The sequence below is a fragment of the Eumetopias jubatus genome, unplaced genomic scaffold, assembly GCF_037043125.1.
Source record: "Eumetopias jubatus isolate StellerSeaLion01/CBP00866 unplaced genomic scaffold, mEumJub1_p1.0 scaffold_7, whole genome shotgun sequence".
In the NCBI taxonomy this organism is placed as follows: Eukaryota; Metazoa; Chordata; class Mammalia; order Carnivora; family Otariidae; genus Eumetopias; species Eumetopias jubatus.
This window is the reverse complement of record NW_028274813.1, coordinates 116,756,414-116,779,103: the sequence shown is the minus strand read 5'-3', so window position 1 is coordinate 116,779,103 and position 22,690 is coordinate 116,756,414. Positions and strand designations below refer to the sequence as shown.

Sequence of the window (22,690 nt, the reverse complement as noted above, 5' to 3'; positions counted from 1 at the left end):
TCATCTCACATGGTTCCTCTCCCCCTCTGACTTACTCCCCTTCATTCTTCCTCTCCTGTTATCTTGTTCTTTTTCTTTTTTCTTAAAATATGTTGCGTTGTTTCAGAAGTACAGATCTGTGATTCAACAGTCTTGCACAATTCACAGCGCTCACCATAGCACATACCCTCCCCAATGTCTATCACCCAGCCACCCCATCCCTCCCACCCCCCACCATTCCAGCAACACTCCGTTTGTTTCCTGAGATTAAGAATTCCTCATATCAGTGAGGTCATGTGATACATGTCTTTCTCTGATTGACTTATTTCACTCAGCATAACACCCTCCAGTTCCATCCACGTCGTTGCAAATGGCAAGATCTCATTCCTTTTGATGGCTGCATAATATTCCATTGTGTATATATACCACTTCTTCTTTATCCATTCATCTGTCGATGGGCATCTTGGCTCTTTCTACAGTTTGGCTATGGTGGACATTGCTGCTATAAACATTGGGGTACACGTACCCCTTTGGGTCCCTACATTTGTATCTTTGTGGTAAATACCCAGTAGTGCAATTCCTGGATCGAACGGTAGCTCTAATTTCAACTGTTTGAGGAACCTCCATACTGTTTTCCAGAGTGGTTGCACAAGCTTGCATTCCCACCAACAGTGTAGGAGGGTTCCCCTTTCTCCACATCCCCGCCAACATCTGTCGTTCCCTGACTTGTTAATTTTAGCCATTCTGACGGGTGTGAGGTGGTATCTCATTGAGGTTTTGATTTGGATTTCCCTGATGCCAAGCGATGTTGAGCACTTTTTCATGTGCCTGTTGGCCATTTGGATGTCTTCTTTGGAGAAATGTCTGTTCATGTCTTCTGCCCATTTCTTGATTGGATTATTTGTTCTTTGGGTGTTGAGTTTGATAAGTTCTTTATAGATTTTGGATACTAGCCCTTTATCTGATATGTCATTTGCAAATATTTTCTCCCATTCTGTCGGTTGTCTTTTGGTTTTGTGGACTAATTCTTTTGCTGTGCAAAAGCTTTTTATCTTGATGAAATCCCAAAAGTTCATTTTGGCCCTGGCTTCCCGTGCCTTTGGCGATGTTTCTAGGAAGAAGTTGCTGCGGCTAAGGTCGAAAAGGTTGCTACCTGTGTTCTCCTTTAGGATTTGGATGGACTCCTGTCTCACGTTTAGGTCTTTCAAGCATTTGGAGTCTATTTTTGTGTGTGGTGTAAGGAAATGGTCCAGTTTCATTCTTCTGCATGTGGCTGTCCAATTTTCCCAACACCACTTGTTGAAGAGACTGTCTTTTTTCCACTGGACATTCTTTCCTGGTTTGTCAAAGATAAGTTGACCATAGAGTTGAGGGTCCATTTCTGGGCTCTCGATTCTGTTCCATTGATCTATGTGTCTGTTTTTGTGCCAGTACCATACTGTCTTGATGATGACAGCTTTGTAATAGAGCTGGAAGTCCGGAATTGTGATGCCGCCAGCTTTGCTTTTCTTTTTCAGTATTCCTCTGGCTATTCGGGGTCTCTTCTGGTTCCATTCAAATTTTAGGATTATTTGTTCCATTTCTTTGAAAAAAGTGGGTGGTATTTTGATGGGGATTGCATTGAATGTGTAGATTGCTCTAGGTAGCATTGACATCTTCATAATGTTGATTCTCCCAATCCATGAGCATGGAACGTTTTTCCATTTCTTTGTGTCTTCTTCAATTTCTTTCCTGAGTATTTTATAGTTTTCTGAGTACAGATCCTTTGCCTCTTTGGTTAGATTTATTCCTAGGTATCTAATGGTTTTGGGTGCAATTGTAAATGGGATAGACTCCTTGATTTGTCTCTCTTCTGTCTTGTTGTTGGTGTATAGGAATGCCACTGATTTCTGTGCATTGATTTTATATCCTGCTACTTGACTGAATTCCTGTATGAGTTCTAGCAGTTTTGGGGTGGAGTCTTTTGGGTTTTCCACATACAGTATCATATCATCTGCAAAGAGTGAGAGTTTGACTTCCTCTTTGCCGATTTGGATGCCTTTGATTTCTTTTTGTTGTCTGATTGCTGTGGCTAGGACTTCTAATACTACGTTGAATAGCAGTGGTGAGAGTGGACATCCCTGCCGCGTCCCTGACCTTAGGGGAAAAGCTCTCAGCCTTTCTCCATTGAGAATGATATTCGCTGTAGGTTTTTCATAGATGGCTTTTATGATATTGAGGTATGTACCCTCTATCCCTATACTCTGAAGAGTTTTGATCAAAAAAGGATGTTGTACTTTGTCAGATGCTTTTTCTGCATCTATTGAGAGGATCATATGATTCTTGCTCTTTCTTTTGTTAATGTATTGTATCACGTTGATTGATTTGCGGATGTTGAACCAGGCTTGCAGCCCAGGAATAAATCCCACTTGGTCGTGGTGAATAATCCTTTTAATGTACTGTTGGATCCTATTGGCTAGTATTTTGGTGAGAATTTTTGCATCCATGTTCATCAAGGATATTGGTCTGTAATTCTCTTTTTTGATGGGGTCTTTGTCTGGTTTTGGGATCAAGGTAATGCTGGCCTCATAAAATAAGTTTGGAAGTGTCCCTTCCATTTCTATTTTTTGGAACAGTTACAGGAGAATAGGTATTAATTCTTCTTGAAATGTCTGATAGAATTCCCCTGGGAAGCCATCTGGCCCTGGGCTTTTCTTTCTTGGGAGATTTTTGATGACTGTTTCAATTTCCTTAGTGGTTATAGGTCTGTTAAGGTTTTCTATTTCTTCCTGGTTCAATTTTGGTAGTTGATACATCTCTAGGAATGCACCCATTTCTTCCAGGTTATCTAATTTGCTGGCATAGTGTTGCTCATAATATGTTCTTATAATTGTTTGTATTTTTTGGTGTTGATGTGATCTCTCCTGTTTCATTCATGATTTTGTTGATTTGGGTCATTTCTCTTCTTTTTGATCAGTCTGGCCAGGGGTTTATCAATCTTGTTAATTGTTTCAAAGAACCAGCTCCTAGTTTCGTTGATCTGTTCTACTGTTCTTTTGGTTTCTAGTTCATTGATTTCTGCTCTGATCTTTATGATTTCTCTTCTCCTGCTGGGTTTAGGCTTTATTTGCTGTTCTTTCTCCAGCTCCTTTAGGTGTAGGGTTAGGTTGTGTATTTGAAACCTTTCTTGTTTCTTGAGAAAGGCTTGTATTGCTATATACTTTCCTCTCAGGACTGCCTTTGCTGTATCCCAAAGATTTTGGACAGTTGTGTTTTCATTTTCATTGGTTTCCATGAATTTTTTTAATTCTTCTTTAATTTCTTGGTTGACCCATTCATTCTTTAGTAGGATGCTCTTTAGCCTCCACGTATTTGAGTTCTTTCCAACTTTCCTCTTGTGGTTGAGTTCTAGTTTCAAAGCATTGTGGTCTGAAAATATGCAGGGAATGATCCCAATCTTTTGGTACCGGTTGAGACCTGATTTGTGACCTTGGATGTGATCAATTCTGGAGAATGTGCCATGGGCACTAGAGAAGAATGTGTATTCCGTTGCTTGGGATGGAATGTTCAGAATATGTCTGTGAAGTCCATTTGGTCCATTGTGTCATTTAAAGTCTTTATTTCCTTGTTGATCTTTTGCTTAGAGGATCTGTCCATTTCAGTCAGGGGGGTGTTAAAGTCCCCCACTATTATGTATTGTTGTCAATGTGTTTCTTTGCTTTTGTTATTAATTGCCTTATATAATTGGCTGCTCCCATGTTTGGGGCATAGATATTTACAATTGTTAGATCTTTTTGTTGGATAGACGCTTTAAGTATGATATAGTGTCCTTCCTCATCTCTTATTACAGTCTTTGTTTTAAAATCTAGTTTGTCTGATATAAGGATTGCCACCCCAGCTTTCTTTTGGTGTCCATTAGCATGGTAAATGGTTTTACCATTTTCAATCTGGGGGTGTCTTTGGGTCTAAAATGAGTCTCTTGCAGACAGCATATGGATGGGTCTTGTTTTTTAATCCAATCTGATAGCCTGTGTCTTTTGATTGGGGCATTTAGCCCATTTACATTCAGGGTAACTATTGAAAGGTATGAATTTAGTGCCATTGTATTACCTGTAAGGTGACTGTTAACTGTCTGTTGTCTGTGTTCGTTTCTGCTCTTTGCTGCTTTTAGGTTCTCTCTTTGCTTAGAGGACCCCTCTCAATATTTCTTGGAGGGCTGGTTTCGTGTTTGCAAATTCCTTTAGTTTTTGTTTGTTCTGGAAGATTTTTATGGCTCCTTCTATTTTCAATGATAGCCTAGCTGGATATAGTATTCTTGGCTGCATATTTTTCTCGTTTAGTGCTCTGAAGATATCTTGCCAGTCCTTTCTGGCCTGCCAGGTCTCTGTGGATAGGTCTGTTGCCAATCTAATGTTTCTACCATTGTAGGTTACATATCTCTTCTCCCAAGCTGCTTTCAGGATTTTCTCTTTGTCTCTGAGACTCGTAAGTTTTACTATTAGATGTCGGGGTGTTGACCTATTATTATTGATTTTGAGAGGGGTTCTCTGTGCCTCCTGGATTTTAATGCCTCTTTCCTTCCTCACATTAGGGAAGTTCTCTGCTATAATTTGCTCCAATATACCTTCTGCCCCTCTCTCTCTCTCTTCTTCTTCTGGGATCCCAATTATTCTAATGTTGTTTCGTCTTATCGTATCACTTATCTCTCGAATTCTGCCCTCGTGATCCTGTAGTTGTTTCTCTCTCTTTTTCTCAGCCTCTTTATTTTCCATCATTTGGTCTTCTATATCGCTGATTCTCTCTTCTGCCTCATTTATCCTAGCATTTAGTGCCCCCATTTTTGATTACACCTCATCAATAGCCTTTTTAATTTCGATTTGGTTAGATTTTAGTTCTTTTATTTCTCCAGAAAGGGTTTCTCTAATAACTTCCACGCTCTTTTCAAGCCCAGCTAGTATCCTTAAAGTCATGATTCTGAACTCTAGGTCCGACATCGTACTATGGCCGTATTGAGTAGGTCCCTGGCTGACGGTACTACGTCTTGTTCTTTTTGCTGAGGTGATTTCTTTCGTCTTGTCATTTTGTCCAGAGGAGAATAGATGAATGAGAGAACAAAATGCTAACAGGTTTACAACGTCCCCAGCAAATATACTGTATACAAATCAGAAAAGACCTGAAACCAGGGGAAAAGAAAGGAAAAGGAAGAAAAAAGAAAGAGAAAAAGAAAAAAAAGAAAAAGAAAGATAAAAACAAAAACAAAACAATACAAAAAAGGCAGAATATGATCAAATATGATCAGGCTAGTGCATAGATCAGTGCCACACACTAGATTTTGGGCGTATTTTGGTCTGTTAGAAAAAAGTGCCTTCTAAAATTTTAAAGGAAGAAAGACATATATGTACAAAATAAGGGTTGATAGAATGAAGGGATGGAAGATGACTGTAAAGATGAAAATTATAAAAGATTTTATAAAAGGACTTGGTAAGATAAGTTGTTTGAAAAAAGAAAGAAGATTTAAGAAAAAAAAAAGGAAAAAGGCAGAGAATGTGATCAGGCAGGAGACTAGAACAAAGCCATACACTAGTGATTTAGGGTATATTTTGATCTGTTAGAAGAAACTGTACCTCAAAATTTTAAAGAGAGAACTTATACATATATGCCAAAAATAAGGGTAACTACTATGAAGGGATAAAATATGACTCTAAAAATGAAAAATAAAAAATGTTTTTTTTTCTTTAAAAAAAGGGATTTATAAGATGTTGGTTGAAAAAGGGAAAAAGAAAAATAAAGAAAAACAGTCAACAAAAATTAACTTTGATGAAATAATGAATCATGGTAAAAAAAAAAAAAAAGCCATGAATCTATGTGCAGTATTCCCCTAGCGCTGGAGTTCTCCTATTCTCCTTGATCGATCAACTTGGTCTTGGCTTGCTGGCTGTTTGTGCTGATCTTCTGGGGGAGGGGCCTGTTGCTGTGGTTTCCAAATGTCTTTGCCGGAGGCGGAATTGCCCCGCCCTTGTCGGTCCGGGCTAAGGAAGCTGCTCCGGTTTGCTCTCAGGAGCTTTTGTTCCCTGCAAGCTCTCGGTACAGATTTGGAGGACCAGGGCAGAAATGGTGGCCTCCCAATCTCCACTCGGAAGAGCTGAGAACTCGGGGCCCCGCTCCTCAGTGTGCCCCCAGAGAAAAGCAGTCACTTCCGTATCCCCGGTCTCCGGCCGCACTCCGTGCTCACCCGGCCTGTGATCGAGCGTTGCTATCTCTGGCACCCGACCCCGCGTGGAGTCTCCAAACCCAGCAGATCCCTGCAGTGCGTTCCCGCACCGCTCCTCCCCGGGAAGGAAGGGGAGTCTCCCCGGATCTGCTGCTTGTTGGGTCCCTGCTGGGGGAGCCGTGCCCCGACTGGGCCGCAGATCACAGTTTATGGCAACCCCGAGCTGAGAGCCCGCGACTCTGCTCCGTCTCTGCAGCCAGCTTCCCCGCTCTGATACCTGGGAGCTCTGGCGCACTCAGGCACCCCCGGTCTCTCTGTGACCCCAAGGGTCCTGAGACCACACTGTCCCGGGAGGATTCCACCCCCCACTTAGCCACTGCAGCGACGTCCCTCCGCGGAGCCAACTTCTAAAAGGTCCAATTTTGTGCTCCGCGGCTCTATCACTTGCCAGAAGCCGCCGGCAGAGGCCCCTCCCCCGCCGTCTATCCTCCCGAATATCGCCTCGGATTCACTTCTCTGCACGTCCTACCTTCCAGTAAGTGGTCGTTTCTCTGTTCAGAGAGTTGTTGCTACTCTCCTGTTCGATCTCCTGTTGAGTTCGTAGGTGTTCAGAATGGTTTGATCCCTATTCAGCTGAATTCCTGAGACCAGACGAAATCTAGGTCTCCTACTCCTCCGCCATTTTGCTCCGCCCCCCTGCCTTTGTTTTAAATGGCTATTTCTGTGCTGGTGTTTGTGAAATGTGGGCACTCGCTCTGTCTGGATGCGCATCCCTTTGGGATTCCTCAGTGCTAACCAGTGGGTTTACACTTGTGCACTTTCTCTGGACCAGCTGCCTGCACTGTGTCTTAGCAAGCACTTACTGAGCTCAGTCACCCAACAAGGGGCAGAGCATGAGAGCAAGAACTAAGATACAGGCTCCCTGCTCCTGGGCCCTCCAGGGACTCGCGATGGCCCCGACTTCCTGACTCACTTCTTTTGTATTGTGCTATAATGGACATACAGCTGATACCATGAAGCGTGTTTCAGTGGTAATAAGTATATTCCCTGTTCTGCACCGGCTACCTCCATCCATCGCCACAACGTTTTCATCATCCCAAACTGAAACTCTACCCACGAGACACTAACCCCCTTTCCCCTTCCCCAGCCATGGCACCCAGCAGCTCCTTCGACCTCTGTGAACGGGAGTGCTCTCCATCCCTCACAAGTGGGGTCCTCCGGTGTCGGTCCTTTTGGGACTGGCTTATTTCACGTGGCATAATGGCCTCAAGGTCTGTCCCTGTGAGTCTGAACCTGACCCATTTTTCCCCCAAAAGTGTGCCTCAGCGCTCTCCTGTCTAAGCCGAACCTCCTCAGTCCCCTCTACTCCCCTCACCTTCTTCCTCAGCCTGAAGATGATCCCAGCCAGTCTGCAGCTTTGAAGACCTGTTCAGTCCGGATGCCAGGCACATACCCTGGGGGCCTCGGGCCTCACCCATACCCCATCTGTCCACTTCAGGTGCCTGACCCCCTCCCCCAGCTGACCAACTGCACCTCCCACAGGTGTCCCCATCTCAGGAGAGGGAAACACCAAGTCCAGACCCTTGGAGTCCTCTGGGATTTCTTGCTTGCTACCAACTCTCCCAGCAGTGAAGTGGCTACTGGAGGACATTCAATGTCCAAAACATTTAAAGGCATACATGAGTCTCTGCTGCCTAAGGCAATGGATAACAGTTGGGGCAAAGAGAAACCAAACAGAATCACAGTAAGAAAGGATAGTTAATGAAGAGCTTTAGGGAAGAAGGGTCTGGAAGCTCTGACTGCCCCTACCTGACCTTCAGGTGCTCCTCAGTTACTCCTGTGCCTCTGGTATCTTCCTGGAACCCTGACATGCCTGTTTTCAGACAGCTCGTCCAGCAGTACCCTCAGATTGTGGGAGGCGGATTTGCTGGAATCCATAGTGTGTCCTGCTGCCCCACCGGGATCGTTTTTTGAAGTTGCATCTTCCGGGCCATCTGAAGAGCCAAGACTGTGGGTCTGTGGCCTGGAGGGATTCTGAGCAGAACTGGTGGGATGGGAGGGCTGCAAGGCCCAGAGGCAGGTTTCCAGAAAGCCGACTGGGGTCCTCGGCATCCTACCGATTTTGAATCAAAGCCCTGAGTTCTTTAAAATGCCAGCAATGTTACAGCATGGGCCAGAAAAGCAAATGTCCCTGTGCACCCAACTCCACCTAAAATATTGGGCATTTCTTGTCACTTGACCTGAGGTCAAAGGATTGGGAGTCGGGGCTTGAGGAGGGTCCTGGGCCAAACTTCGTATTTGGGGGACAAAGGCCATCCAGACAAGCTTGTGCTGAGCCTGAGGAGGGGGTCTGTGTGGAGACACCAGCTGCAGGCACCGCTGTCCACGGAGGCCCTCTCAGTCTGCCCCAGTGCACCTCCTGCTGGGGGAGAGCCTGCCCCCACCTCTCTGCCTGAGGGCTCTCTCCTGCACCAGGTGCCTCCTCTCCTGCCAGCCATTGCCATCCTGCAGCCTGGGAGGGTGGCTACCCCGAGTTCCTCTAGCTGCTGTGGGAGCACCTGCCCCCTCCTCTCTGCTTGAGGATTCTCTCTTGCACCAGGTGCACCTACTCCCCTCTCGTCAGTGTCAGCCTGCAACCTCGGAGGGTGGCTACCCTGACAACCTCCAGCCCTGGGGACAGAACTGGTGTGGGTGAGATGTGGTCTCCCAGCAGGCCTGAGCGCCAGGTCCCCACAGTGCTCCCTCTCCTCCTGCAGGCTCACTGTGCCACATCCTCCCTCAGTCTCCCTGGGCCCAAGTCTTCCTCTGTTCATGGACAATCCTTGACCCAGGCTCCACACGCTGGGACTGGGAGCAGGTCGTCTGGACCTTCTGGACTCTCGCTTCCGTGCCCGTGACATGGGCACAGTCCGGCCTCACAGACTGCTCAGAGGAGACGTAGCGCAGGAAGAAGCAGGCCACTGCAAGGGAGATGGCTAGTGACCCCAGTAGGAGCACACATTCCTTGCAAAAAGCACAGGGCTCACAAGACCCAGCGTGGGATGTGGGTGTCAGACCAGGGAGCACAGAGAGTCCTGGAGGGGGAGGCCCTGGAGGGGAGGTCATGGAAGGGTCCCAGAAGAGGCAGGAGACAAGGAAGACGACAGGACAGGACTTCCCAAAGAGGCTGATGGAAGGATCAGCGAATCGCAGAGACCCATGGAAAACTCAGAGGCCCTGGAGATGTTGCCTGAAACGCTATCATTTGGTCCGAAAAGTTGGGTCACAACACCGCAGTCGACACTGGATAATTTACTCTTTGTTGTTTCAAGGAATCAGTAGGTACCTGCCAGTAGAACTCACATTGCATGAAGTCTAGGATATACTTACTTTTCATTACTTTTCAGGACTAGATTTTTCTAGAGGAAGCGCTAAGCATGGGTCTTCCATTCTTTGCATTGTACAACTGTCCTCTGTTTTCAGGAGCCGATTCCTGATGCTCATCACCACTGCTAATCCTGAGGACTGCCCCCATCACCTCCCACAGTGGACATGACCATGTGTGTTGGGGGGTGCTCACTGAAGAAACCTCAGTGCTCAGTACACAGCAGGGACCCCAGATCCTCTGCTGAATGAAGGAGGAAGGAGAGAGGGTTGGAGGTGGGGAATGAATGAGGGAGAGAATGAATGAGGGAGGGAGTAAATCCACAGAAGCTGGGTCCATAAATCAGGAGTCCTTATTTGGGGTAAGGTCCTAGGGCATCACAGCCCGCCCGGGCCCTAGATGGTGGCTCAGGGCACGTCCATCTGTCCTCCCAGTGCTGACCTTCCTTCTCCTTGCACCCGCTGTCATCCTGGATCCTCTCCCCCTCCTCCTCAAACAATTCTCAATGTTCCCAGGGGCAGGGTGGCAGGAGGGTTGGGTCTTAGGAGGGGCTTCCCAGATCCTGTGCCTCGGATGACACCGGGACAGTAGCTGCAGGGCATTCTATCATGAGAACTGGGACCATGGATCCCATCCATCTCCTTGGGCATTAGTGTTGTTCCATTTCCTGCTCTCTCCACCACCGCTGTGATGAACACTCCTGACAATACGTGTGTGAAAAACCGAGCCAGAGTTTCCGGGGCTGAGTCCGAGGCTGAGGATTGGTGCACCTGTGGCCTGGGATGGATGCTGCTCACTGTTCTCCCAGACAGGGGTGCCTGTCACCGTTCTCTCCAGGGGACCTCTACTTCCTCACATTCTCCCCAGGCCTGCTGGTCCCCAGACCAGACACCTGCCAGTCTGAGGGTGACCAGCACTGCCTCCATATGGTTTCCTTTGCCAGAGCCCTTCCCCAGGAGCTCCCACATCTCTGACACATATTCCGTGTGTGCCTATCTTTCTGCCTTGGATTTGCATGTGTTTGGTCTCCGTACCTGTGGAACCCAGTGACTGGGATCGTGGTTTGGAGCAGATTCAGGTGAAACCTTTCTCTGGCCTTGGGTTGTGAGCAATGCTTTTGCCCTTTGTGGTGTATCTTCCAACTTTCTGCATTTCCCTGGTTTCTGTGTGGGTCCCAGGAGGAACGAGCACTGTCCTGTCTGGGGTCAGGCTGTGGTGTCCCAGCAGGACCAGGGGTCTCGGCCCCGAGATTGTGCCCATAATTCCTAAAGTGGCCTCTTTGATTACATATGATGTGTAATCCATTGGGGATTTCAGTATCAAATAAGGGAAATTTTATGAAAAACACAGAAGAAAAGGAGTCCCCTTTGAAAATAGGGGGCAGACACAAAGGCCCTTATTGTGTGATTCCAATTACAGAAACATCAGGAATAGGTAAAGGAACAGAGAGAGAAAGCAGCTTAGGGGTTGTCAGGGTCTGGCTGGGGGAGAAAAGTGCAGGGAGGGCTTCTGGTTCGGGGACTCCTTTGGGGAATGATATATTCTGCGGCAATGTTCTGGGGTGTGGTGGCACAGCGTTGGGCATGTACATAATTCTCATGACCTGTTCAATTGAAAACAATTAATTTTATTTAAAACAAATAATAAACAGTATATAGGACATGGAAGGATAAAAAAAGAGTTAATATGTACCAGAGAGAAAGAACACAGGGGGAGGGGATGAAACAATCAGGCGGGGTCTCAGGTTCCGGCGATGGAAGTAAGGATAATTGTACAAGGAGCTCTCCCTGCAGGGCTGTGGGCTCTGGATGTGGCCGTGGGAGCCCTGCAGGAGCAGGAGTAGGGGCAGGGTGAGGGGCAGGGTCAGGGGTAAGAGCAGGGGCAGGGGCAGGGGCTAGGGGAGGGACAGGGTCAGCAGTAGTGGCAGGTGCAGAATCCAGGGCAGGAGCAGGGACAGGATCTGGGTCAGGGGCAGGAACGGGACCACTGGTAGGGGCAGGGGAAGGGGCAGCGGCTCTGGTAGGAGTACGGAGAGGGGCAGGAGCAAGGGTAGGATCTGGGTCAGGGACAGTGGCTCTGGCAGGGGCAGGAGCAGGAACAAGAGCACAGGCAGGGGCAGGGGCTGGGGCAGGGGCAGGGGCTGGGGCAGGGGCAGAGGCAGGGGTAAGGGAAGGGGCAGGAGCCGGGTCAGGACCTGGGTCCGAGGCAGGGGCAGGGGCTGGGGTGGGGGAATGGGGAGTGGCAGGAACTGTAGCAGGGGCAGGGGCAGGGGTTGGCGCAGGAGCAGGTGCCAGTTTTTCCTGGACAGTGCCAGGCTCTCCGTGGGCAGGTGCCGGTCACCTGCCGGCTCCTGGTCTCCTCCTGAAATCACTGCAGGCACAAGCCCTCCCTCCAAATCTGGCTCTAGCTCCTCAGGTGGTGGAGCAGTGGTGAGAGGAGAAAAGCTCACCCACATGCCTGCTTTCTGCGGGCCTTTGCGGGGACAGAGCCCAGGCCAGGGTCTCCCAGAGAAGCCACAGCCGGAAGGAACCCTCACGGGGACGTCTCCCCAACTGCAGTCCACCGCTGTGTGCTCTGTGCCCAGGCGTTGCTCCTGGCCCCACACCAGCCTCTGAGGGCTCCTCCCTGTGGGGCCAGCACCGACCTATCCCCACACACCACAAACACCCAGCCCTAGCCTTCTCACCCTCGGCCTTGGCCTCCGTGGGCTCTGGCTACTGGACCACTGTCCGGTGGACAACCACCTGGGACAGTGGTCTGGGTGGTGTAGGAGGTCTTCCACTACAATCCCCAGCACCTGCTTCTGGGGACCCCTGTGGGGTCACCCCCTCTGTTGAGGAGATGGAGGGCATGTCCACCAGCGTGTCCCACTCCATGTCCCCCGGGGCCTTCTGCAAAGACAGGGACCAGTAGCTGGCCCTGAGGCATCACAGACCTGCCCGACCATCCACACTGTCCTCCTGCCCAGTCCCCCTGCTGCTTCCAGATCAGACACAGACCTGTGCGTGCACAGCCCTGCATCCAGGATGCAGTGATCCATCCCTGCATGGCTATCGGGATACACCTCGGGCAGAACGGGCAGTGCCCGCACACCCTATCCCACACAGCCAGCCTTGACCTTGAACATGATCTGCCCACTGGGTATCTGAATCCTCATCAGCCTGCTCCTGCTCGGGGTGGCCCCACCCTGCATGACCCCTCTTTACACATACATACACACACACGCACACACACACACAGACACACACCCCCATCCACACACGTGCACCCACACACACACTCACACACAGACACACGCACGCACACACACAGACACACACAGACACACACACACGGAGGGCACCTGGGGCTACACAGGTCATCAGAGTGAGTGGGGCTGGGTGGCTGGCTTTGGGCCTCCTGGTGTCACCTTTCTGTCCTTCCGGGGAAATGGCCAAAGGCGGTGGGGAGCCCTGACATGAAATCCACAGCGGGGGACAGCGTCTGCAGGGCGCGCTTTCTTCCGCCTCCAGCCTCCGGACCTTGGAAAGCAACATGCGAACATCTTGGTTTGAAGATCTCCAATGAAACGACCTGGGCAGGTAGCTGTCTGTGGAATGTGGGTGCCTGGTTATCAGGGTTCCAAATTCTGTTGAGCTCTGTTGTCAGGGAAGTGAGGTCACCACTGCTTGGGGTCCTTTTACCCAAATTACTCCTCACACAAGAGCCCCCCGAGTGCCCCCCTCCCCCAGCTGCTCAATGCTCATCTTCCCCCCATGCCCCATCCACACAGTGACACCCACACAGCCCACCCACAGCCCCCGGGAGCCCTGGGTGCAGCTGGTGTCTCTGCTGTGATGGCTCAGAGCTGGGTTCAGACCTGGTTCCTGTGCATGCCCAGAGCTGTGACCCTGGACAGACCCTGTGCCTCTCAGGGCCTCCCCAGGTTCCCCATGTGCACATCGGGGTATTCTGGCTTCTACTTCTAGTTACACCATTGGGGATAGGACCTCTACACATGTTCCATACCTGCCTTCACAGGAGGCTGGTGCATACTTGGCAATGCAACGATGAGCCAGGAGCTGGGCTTGGCATGGAACACAGCTCAGAGGGGCTTGGGTCTGCTCTGGGATCCAGGCAAAGCCACCCCCCTCCTGCTTGTGTCCCAGCCCCGGTGGGAAGTAGTAATGAACTGATTCTGACCTTGTCATCTCACAACACAGACTTCCAGGGGCTCCCATTAGGGTTAGGCTCAGGTCCCAGGGCCTCGTCTGTGCCCGTGTGCTGGGCAGTCCCCACAGTGGCTCCTGGCACCCCTGAGTCCTGGTCACACATCTCTGTGGAATCCCCTCCCCTCCAGGGTGGATGGCCTGTGTGACGGCGCTCTCAGGATTGGAATGGCACAAAATGCCGGGATGTCATTTCCAAGCTGATGGAGTCTGTGACTTCTCCTGGTTCCCTCTGTCCTGGGTTCATTCTCTGTCTCCTTCTCTGTCTCTGTGTCTGTGTCTCTCACAGGAGCAGGATCTGTGGGTTCCATGGGCGATGTGAGAAACCTCAGAAGCCTCCCTTGTCCACGTTCCCCTCTCCGGTCCTGCTGCTCCATTCCTTCCTAAGGCCTCCTCACACTGACCAGAGGAGTGATTCTGGATCCTCTTCCAAATGGGGACTCTGAGGCTGCAACAAGGAGGGCCCTGACCTTGGTCTCCAGACTGGTGGCCCAGTGCTCTGCCACATTCTGTGTACCCAGGTCCTCAGCCCCACAAGCCCCCAGTGTGTCCTCTTCTGAGAAGGACCTCGAGGGGGTAGAAAGCATTTTCCCAGCACTGGGAGCACAGTGGGTCAGGGATGGAGATCCAAGGCCAACAGGCTCTTTCTACAAGCCTGTGGGACCCTTGGGACACTGCATCTCTGCAGCCCAAGTGACAGAAGAGTAAGCTGAGGCCTTTTGGGCTGTAGCCCCTCTGGACTTTGGGGTGGGTATCTCTTCCTTCTCCCATGTGCCCAGGGTGGTGGTGGACACCGGAACCCAGACCCTGTCTTCTCCCAGTTCCCTGGCAACCCCCCGGGCTTCTTGGGGACCCCTGACCATCAGCCTGGCCTGTCTCCCCTCCCCATGCTCTGGATCTGGGTCCTTGCCAGGAGTCCTGATGCCCTGCCCCATGGCCCAGCTGTCTCCAACCTCTTTCTTCTTTCCCCCTTGTCACCCACTTTGCTCCCTGGGTGTCCTCCCCTTCTGACCCCCCAGCTGGGCAGTCAGAGTGATGTGGGTGTGGGGGTGGGTGTGCAGGTGCGCATGCCTCTACGTGCATCGGGATGCCAAGTTCATGTCCCCACATGGGATGGTTTGGGTAGCTATCCCCGAGGAACTGAGGGGCTCGCACCCCCAAAGCGAACCTCATGGGACGGTTGGGGCTGGCCTAGGACTGGAGAGCAGCCCTGCTCCTTGGGCTCTGCACCCCTCATTTGTCTTGGGCCAGTCTCGGCCTCTCTTGACCCATGTTCCCAATTGTCCCTGAGGGTTGGACATGGAAACTATTGAACGTGGCTGCTTCTAGAGGGTAGGCGGGGGACAGGTGCACCAGGCACACAGCCCTCCCTCCCAAGAGGGCCAGCCAGGTGTGTCATGGCCAGGTGTGCAAAGGGGACCTGCACAGAGCACCTGTACAGTGACCCAGCCCTGCGGCGGATGTACACGAGACCCATGGCTCTGCAACTGACGTGTCCCCCATGTTCCCTCACCACTGCCAACTGCTCTGTGGCCCCAAAGTCCACTGGGCCCCACAACCATGGCCACCCTTGTGGCAGGCCTTAGCGTGCAAGACCAGGTGGGTAGGATATCTGGGGACGCACAGGTCATTCAATATCCCCCACCCAGCTGGAATGCATTCCAGTCTGCTGGAATGCAAACTCCCTCTCAGGGTCCAGCTAAGTGCTGGGCTGGGCCAGAGGACCTGGAGTCATCAATGGAGGCTGACTCAGGACATGAGAAGATCAGTCCGCCCCTTCCCCTTCTCCTCTCCTCGTTTGCCTTGTCTTCCTGGCAGGACCTGGGACAGACGTCCAGCCTGTCCCTGGCTGCAGCCCTGGCTGGAGTCAGAGGGGCGGGAAGGAGGCTGGGGTGGAGGGGCCCACCAGCAGGATTCCCATGTGCAGGGGGCCGTTAATATAATGAGGGACTCCGTGGGCATTCAGGGATTTCAGCCCTTTGTAGACATGAGCAGTGGCCCCAGGACTCAGCCCCTGCCCCATCCTTCACCCTCTACAAGGCCCTGCGTCCTCCCCAGCCCAGTCCTGGTCCACAGCCAGTCCTCCCTCTGGCCCCAGGAAATCCAGCTGCTCCAGGGGCTGCAAAATCTTTACAAGCTGGAGCTGAGCCAGCCCAATGGAGCCTGGTTCCTGGTCCTGCAGCCCCACAGTGAGGAGAGGTGAGGCCAGGCAGGAGTGGGGAGAGGGCAGAGTGGACTCTCCCTAGGTCCATGGCTGCCTGGTCAGCAAAGACCCTGCTGTGTGCCGGCCCCTAGGGCACCCTGACTCTTGCTCCCGAGCAGGCTCCGTGAGGGAGACTAGAGTGTGGCTCCTGCTAGCTCACGTGGTGTCACTCTGTCCTGCATCTACAGCCTGTCCCACCAGCGGGACTCCCCTCCTAGTTGGCCAGCTCACCTTCAGGGTCAAGAACAGGTCATCATTAAGCTCAGGGGCAAGTGCATGGGTGGGCAGGCAGAGGAGGGCTCGCTCTGGGCTCAGGGAGTCTCTAGCTGGACTAGCAGGGGCTCTGGAGAGCTGGCCTTCTAGATTCTCTGCTGACCAGCCCTGGGTTAGGGTGAGAGGTAGGGTTAGGGTGAGGGGTTAGGGTTAGGGTTAGGGTAAGGGTGAGGTTTAGGGTTAGGTTTAGCGTTAGGGTTTAGGGTTAGGGTTTAGGGGTAGGGTTAGGGTTAAGATTAGGGTTAGGGTTAAGGTTAGGGTTAGGAGATGATGGCTCCTGATACTCCAGTAAAGATATATAAGACCTACTGGATATTCATTTGAAGGGCATGTGACCTCCTGAAAGTTATGTGAGCTGAGAAATTGTGACACTTAGTTAGAAAGTTAGTAGGAGAATAAAGCTCATTTGACAATCTGAAAACTCATAACACTTAGGAAGAATCTATGTGGTGTCCTGCCACGTAGGCAGGCAAGGGACAACCTCTTGATGCTCAGATTGTCTTTTGGAGAACTTACACTCAGGGAGAGGAGGGAACACTGCCCTTCATGCAGGTGGAGGTGTGACCTCCTCACACTCCTACAGGTAGTTGAAACTTCTTTACATGCAGGTAGGAGGTGAGCATTTGTCATCCTCCTGTCGGTGAGATGCCGTCTCCTGACAATCAGAAAAAATGAAACTACAGGATATTCAGGTGATTGTGGTGAGATTTCCTGATCCTTAGGTATAGGAGACACATCTTCCTGTATGTAGGTCTCAGAGAGGAGACCTGGAGACACTCAGGTAAGAAACACCAGGCCCTGTGATGCTCAGCAGTGAATAGAAGAATGGGCTTTGTAGTCCTAAATTAGAGAAATTCAAAGTGGCTCTTTGAAACGTGTGCTGATAGTATATACTTGGAAGAGGGAAAGACAATTTGCCCTACACAGTGTTAAGGATCGATTAATCTGGTGAGCCCAACACCTTGTGACCATTGACATGCTGCATCATCTTGACACAGAGGGATAGAGCTGCCCCTCAACCCATGATTTGGAACAGGAACTGTGGTTGCAGCTTGCATGAGGGGCAGACCCTGACACTGCACAAAACTGGATCCTCAGATGATACGGAATCTTTGAATGTAACTGGGAATGAAGATCCTGGCCTTGGGACAGAGGGAGGGGGCTGCACATGAGCCCCCATCACCCGAGGAGTACAGAGGGGCCTGTACAGAAAGCTGGGATCTTGTTTCAGCCTGAACCGGTTAAGCTAAAGGGCTCCTGCCTGGCCTGACTATTGGGGGGGTAAGGGGGATGTAGCCATGCTGATTGGTCAGGAGGCCACAGAGCTTTGTGAGGTCACTGGTCTTCCAGGGCAGGCTGGGGCAGGAATATGATAGAGATGCTGCCAACTGCCATTCTGCTGTCCTTGGCAGTGTCTGTGGTTGCCAAAGATAACGCGTGGAGGGAGGTCTTCAGAAAGGCTCTTCCCAGAAGGGGACATTCTCCAGGGCTCTCTGTGCACAGTCTCCCCGGGGCTCTGGGCCATGTGGCAACCAGGCCATGAGTGGGTGGGCCCAGGCCCTTGCTGAGGGAGGGCTCTGAGGATCATGGTCACCAGAGGTTTCTGTCGAGCCCATCCTTTCTGAGGATGACCTGGCTTGCCTCTGTGCCCACAGAAAGTATATGACTGGAGACTGAGTTTTGGAACAAGGGAAATTATATATGGGAACGATGAGTCAGTGAAGCCGCATCAACAGGAGAGATATGTCGAGAAAATCATCATTCATGAGAAATACATCCCCAGTTTAGAGAACCATGACATTGCTCTCATGAAGATCACCCCTCCCGTTCCTTGTGGGCAATTCATTGGAACGGGCCGCCTGCCCCAATTTAGGGCGGGCCCACCTGGAGTTCCTCAGGCCTGCTGGGTGGCTGGCTGGGGATTCTTGAAAGAGAAAGGTGAGTATGGGAGTGGCTCTCACAGGGGTAGGGGCACTGGAGGTCATTCCCTCAGTGGTCTCTGAAGTGCAGGGGCCATATGTGGTGCCTAGTGTTGATGTCCACCAGAATGTGGGACACTGTCCCCTTTTAGAGCGGGAGAAACTGGCAGCCAAGTCCCCTGTGCACAACCTCACCACTGATGGCTTGTGTGGTCGCAAGGTGGAAGGGTGTATGCAGGCCCAGGAGAACCTGGGCATTTTTCGAATGGGGTATGGGCTGTGGCTCTATCTGGGGCCTGGAACCCCAGTTGCTACCTTCTGGAAATGGGGGATTGTCCCCTGAAACAGCACTTGGAGAAGAGCTCGAGAAGGGGTTTTGTGGTTGCGGGCCAACTCCTCTCCTCTCTGGACATCCATTTCCCCATCGTTGAGTGGAAGGGCCATGTCACGTGGTCTCTGAGCTCTGAGACCCCAGAGCCCAGCCCTCTAGACCTCAGTGAACCTCTGCTCCCCACCCTCGCTGGACACAATGCGAGAATCCACCCTCCCCATCCAAGGGACTTCGTTTTCTCTGCAGAGAGGGGACAGGGTTCTTGGCAGGCCAGCAGTGGGCAGCAAGGGTTTGACGAGTAGGTAGGCCTTTCAGCTTTCCACAGGTGACCACATGGACTTTTTACCCAGTCACATTGGGGATGAGAAGAGAGACTGAAAGCTCTTCTGTCCATTGATAATGGAACACTGAGGGCTCCTAAATCAAGGCACTTCAGTCATTTGGGGTTCAAAATTCAGCCTTTTCTGGTGACAAAACCCTGGTAGTTTCAGTATGCTTCCTGTAACTCTTCTTCCCTCTCTCAAGGCTTCCCCCTTTGTCTAATTGGGTTGCTTCTCCTCCCGGGCACCCCTGTTTCACTGGCGTCTGCTGGCCCTTCCCTCCCTGACCTCGGGTTTCAACCTCTGTCTGGCTATTGATGTCCATAGCTCTGCTGAGGCCTCTAGAGCATTCTTCTTGTCCCAACACCAGGCATTCCCTGCTCTGCCCACCCACCCAAACATGTGTGCAGTGTCCCAGGGTTCCTATAGTCCCTGGGGGGGCTGATCTCAGGGTTCTCATCTACACTCCCACCCCTACCACCACCTTTGCTGTCCTATCTCTCAAAAGGATTATAGGCTCCCAGCTACACCCTGGACATCACACAAGGCATCTTTTGTTCTAGGATCCTCCTCAACTTAGTGGGATTGCTACCGTCTTCTGGTGAATCCATCCCCTACTGGTAAAGCCGAGTTTTAAGAAATCCCCAGCCTCCAAATTTCTGTGTCATTCTTGCAGACCTTCCTTTTTCTACCTCCTCCTTGAGCCCATATGCTTCTGGGGTAGTCCTCCCTTTCTATTGAATTTCAAGTTCTTGTGGACTTTTTAGCATTTAAAGCCAACGTGTTGGGATTGAGAAAACCCTGTTCTCTTCCAGGTCATCTGGCTCTTCCATAGATCTAAAAGGTCACCATAAGCGACCAGGCTTGTTGTGGGGGTCATTTCCATGTCACCCCTGCCTTGGGGACAGTGCAAGTACAAAACTAACCCTGCTTGGATGGTATGCAAACTTGACCTGAAGGGCCTGGAGATGCAGTCCAAGCCACACAAACACACAGTCTGAATGCTGTGTGCCTAGCTCCATCCACTTTCCTCCACTTGGTTCTGGCTTCCCACTTGGCCTCCACTGCCATGTTCCAAGTGTGATCTGCCACATCTCCACCCGGATGCAGGCGATTTCAGACCCACCCACCAGGCTGTGGCTGGGCTGTGGGTGCGGCCGTGGTGGGTGGAGGCCACTTGATGAAGAGGGGATAGCTGCCCCTATAGTCAGGTGTGAGGTTGGCTGATGGAATCATAGCCTGGGCTGGGCCTTCCTTAACCCAAAGGTCATGATGGAGCCTCTGGGGCTGTACAGGATATTCTGACCTGCCTTCCGGTTATTCCAACCACCCATGCCCCTGACCGATCTGTGTGTGTGGAGGCCATCCTGCAGCTCCTCCTTCTCTGTAACTTCAAAACGGATGGGAGGCATGCGGGGAGGGACTCATCTGCCCAGCTCCAGCAGATCCTGTCCAGAACTGAGCTGAGGGGTTTAACGGGGGACAAAAAGCAATGAGGGCGACTTAGAGCCGTACTGTGGGGAAATGAAATGTATGCCCTGGGTTTGAGTGTAGAGAGGAAAACCTTGGTCCGAATCCAAGCCACACCACCTCCCTACCAGCATGTTTGTGCAAGTGGTGCTCCAAGCTCTTGATTGGAGGCAAGGTGAGTCATAGCACTTAACACAGGGGGTCACTGTGGGGTGTAAATGAGGTGACACATCCTGGCTGTAGCTGTGAATAATCATCTGGCATCAACACACATTCCTGCAGCCACATCTGCTCATCCTCCATGCACTGCCCCTCCTCTTCACCTGCATATGCCTCCACCACCCCACATCCTTCACAAGTGTCTGAGGAGAGGCCAGAGGCATTGACTTTCATGGATTTTAGGTTGAAGTAGAGCATTTCAGGATGATGGGGTTTCCGTGGAGGGAGGAGGCAGGGCTTTCCCAAAACATGTCTTCTCTGATCGCTGACCACCGAGCCGCCTGGCTGTAGCCTACAGGATCGCACCTACACTGCAGGAGGCCCGTGTGAACCTCATCGACCTCGACTTATGTAACTCCACCCAGTGGTACAACGGGCACATTTATTTAACCAATGTGTGTGCAGGGTACCCTGATTCAGGATCGACACCTGCCAGGTAACTTCCCTTCGGGCGCCCCTTTCCCTGTCAACACCTCTTTGTGAATCCCTGAACTCCACTCCCACCAGGGCCCTGCTTCAGTGACCCTTTCCCTGGTCCCATCTTGTAGTAGTGAGGATGGGAGGTGATACCTGTGGCCCCTACAAAGAACCAGTCACCACAAAGAGAGCTTTATCCCACCATGACACAGAGATAACACCTGAACACCACCCTGGAAGAAAATGCTTACCTCTCCTCACCAGAATACAAAACCTTCCAATCCACTTGTTCACACATGCCCATGCATGCATAAAGCCTCATACGTGGACTCAGGGGTCGCTGATCTTCCCTCCTCAATGCAAGGAGACCCATGACAATCCATCCCCTTCTCACATCCACCTGAAGCTGTTGATACCAACTCAAAGTTTACCACCACCTCTTGTGTTCATGGCAGCAAGAAGTCACGTGACTGAACAAACTGCCCTTCCAGAGCATATGCCCCTTCTGGGCAGGGGAAAATTGGCTCAGGCAGAGAGTGACTTCTGTGTCCTTCTGGGCAGGGGGACAGCAGCGGGCCTTTCATGTGCAGAGACAACTTGACAAACACCTATGTGGTCGTGGGAGTCACAAGCTGGGTGGTGGCTGTGCCCGAACTAAGCGCCCCGGCGTCTACACGGCCACCTGGCCCTACCTGAACCAGACTGCTTCCAAGATCTGTTCTAATGCCCTGCACATGGCTCAATCGCCCACCCCTCCCCATCCGACTTCTCAAGCAATCCCAGCTAGACAATCCTCTGCCCGCCCTTCTGCTCGCCCTCCTTGGTACTTCCAACGCCCTCCTTGACCTCCTCCCAGCCGCTCTGCATCTCGACCTCAACCTCGACCCAAACCCCCGGCGCCAACCCCAGCCCCACCGCCACTCCCATCTGCCCCCGCACCTATCAGTAAAGCTCCCCAAGTACTTTATGTTGCCAAGCGACTAGAGCAACTCACAGAGATCTTGAAGGGGAAGACCTTTTCTAATGAAAAGGGGTATTACAAAATGGAGACCACAGATCTCCCAGAACAGACGGCTGCCTCCTGATCTGACCCCACTCCAGACCCAGTGAGCCCTTTACTCCCAAGAGTAAATCTTGAAGGGATGATTTCCTGACTTCTTCATTCCTGCCCTCCCCGGCACAATCCAAACCTCCCCCAGCAAATCTGTCTTCCCTCTCTCACCCTCCAACAGGGTGCAATTGCTTATGTGTCAGAGGTCATTGTGGTCTCCTAAATCTTGATTTTTGAAGTTGGAACAAGGCGATCTGTGGTGACAGGCCAGGTATGGTCTGGATCTCACACTCAAAGTCTCTGCTTATTAAATCAGTGCAGGTGGGCCCTGGAGCACTTCTGTGAGGTGAGCTGACTCAGAAGGAGGGGTGTGGGTACATTGGAAGAATGACCCCAGTCTGAAGTTTTGTACCATGGCCATCTGATGCTCAGTTCACATGGCCAACCCCAGGTAGGAGTCTGCCCTCAACCAGAATTGCTTATGTCCATCTGTGAATTCCTGAGAAAGAGATTTCGATGGCCTCAGGTCAACTGCCCACTCTGGTCAGGGCCCAGATCAAGCCTAAATGCTGGATTAGCCACTTGAGAATTAATGATTGCAGGCTCCAGAAAGAAACCCCCGGGCTCCTGGCTGGGCAGTTACTGCAACAAGCAAAAGTCTCATACCTTGTCACCTGGTCACTCTTTGCACATGTTTCAAGTGCAAGATGGTCCTATGTTCTGGTTGCAAAGACAGATGGCATAGG

The 22,690-nt window shown here is 51.3% G+C and overlaps 1 pseudogene; it reads left to right on the top strand.

Moving 5' to 3' along the window:
* Positions 1–21,978, top strand: part of LOC148163972 (acrosin-like) — a 240,030-nt pseudogene extending 218,052 nt beyond the window's left edge.
* The last annotated feature ends 712 nt before the right edge of the window (positions 21,979–22,690 follow it).